This window comes from Salvelinus sp. IW2-2015, unplaced genomic scaffold (genome assembly GCF_002910315.2).
Source record: "Salvelinus sp. IW2-2015 unplaced genomic scaffold, ASM291031v2 Un_scaffold4138, whole genome shotgun sequence".
Lineage (NCBI taxonomy): Eukaryota > Metazoa > Chordata > Actinopteri > Salmoniformes > Salmonidae > Salvelinus > Salvelinus sp. IW2-2015.
In genome coordinates, this window is record NW_019945410.1 from 10,090 (window position 1) to 11,661 (window position 1,572).

The 1,572-nt window shown below is 37.3% G+C and overlaps 1 long non-coding RNA gene across 1 annotated transcript; it reads right to left on the reverse strand.

Moving 5' to 3' along the window:
- Positions 1-111: 111 nt before the first annotated feature.
- LOC139026215 (uncharacterized) lies at positions 112-1,461 on the reverse strand. The gene is made up of 4 exons (XR_011477967.1): positions 1,346-1,461; positions 1,083-1,141; positions 921-998; positions 112-791 (listed from the first exon to the last, which is right to left on the reverse strand). It is a non-coding gene; the product is annotated as an uncharacterized lncRNA (long non-coding RNA).
- Between the last annotated feature and the right edge of the window lie 111 nt (positions 1,462-1,572).

The window sequence follows — 1,572 nt, forward strand, 5'->3', positions numbered from 1 at the left end:
CTACAGTACTGAAAACCATTCAATACAACAATCATGCCTCTGTCGCTAACAAGTACAGTTGTGAATGTTAATTACAATTCACTCTAAAAGCAAGGCACTCAACGTATGCAAAAAGGTAGAAACATTTTTTATTCTGTGAATGGAATATTTTGGGGAATTAATTGAATTCCATCTGGTTATTGGGACAGACATGAATGCCATTTTGGACATGCGGACAAATCAAATAAGAACAACTACAATCCACATGTAACAAAGACTCTCCATCATATACTCTCTGATTACAACCTCATCAATGCCTGGCGAGCACATAATCCTAATGCAAAAGAGTCCACTTTCTATTCACAGGCATAAATCAACCTCAGTAATCAATGTCATACTATTATCTACAACTATTTTCTTTAATCTAGAAAATAGAAATTCGACATATGAGCTTGTCTGATCACAACATCTATAACTGCCTATGACACATTTCAGAATCTCCTAATTGTAACTAGGCCCTCAAAGAAAGGCATAAGGCCTGATGATATACTGTATATATGATAACTAATAAAGGGAGACGATTACAATCATCAAATTGTAAGCAAATTGTGTAGATCCTGATGAAATTAAACAGTAACATCYAGGCCTATCTACAGAATGTACATGTGTAAGATGCAGAGGATGCAGAGGGTTGTATATCTATGCAAGGCCCAGCCTATGACCACATCCTGTTCAGCTCACAGTACTTCCTGGTAGGGACAAGGGGGGCCTTCTGGGCATCCAAATGCGATCTTGTCATACAGAGTCTGCGGCTACATGTGACAGACAGTCAAGAAGAAACTGTTTCAGCATCAAGAAAGGTATAGACTATTCTCAAAGTAGACTACATAGTCTTCCATTCAATCACAGACATTTTACCATTATGACCATTTATGTCTTACCTTGTTCAATCTTGGGATAACCAGATCATTGACAGTTTCATAGATGGATATTGAGTTTACATGACTGTTTGATATTGTCTGGAATCAAAATACAGCCCATTACAATACAGTACATACAGCTTCCACACACTCAGATACATAATAACGTCAATGCGTACTTACATCTCTACTTCTTGTGTTGATCATAACATCAGCATATATTGTGTTGTCAGTTAGATCTTCTGTGTTTTATAAGAACAAAATATCAACCAATCAGATACATTTCATACAGGATATCAACAAACATACCCAGGAATTAATGAGGGGTCTCACTCTTTTTCTAATTTCTAACAAATCCCCCCAAAAATCATATCAGCTGAAGAATACTTCTAGAACCAACAGAAATGTCAATTTAAATATAGTGGAGGCCCCTAAGCTGTACATACCCGTGATACTTTGGCCCCTGCAGTAGCACACTGCCACAGCTACAGTGAGGATCAGCACCACAGCGCCTCCCAATGGTTCTCCGATGTAGATCGTATACCACGCCAGTCCTGTCACATATTCTACAACACACATGATTAGACTATACAATATGATAAAGACTAAATGGCTCTATATCATATACATCCAATGTAATCACATGCATTACATATTATATTTGACAACATAA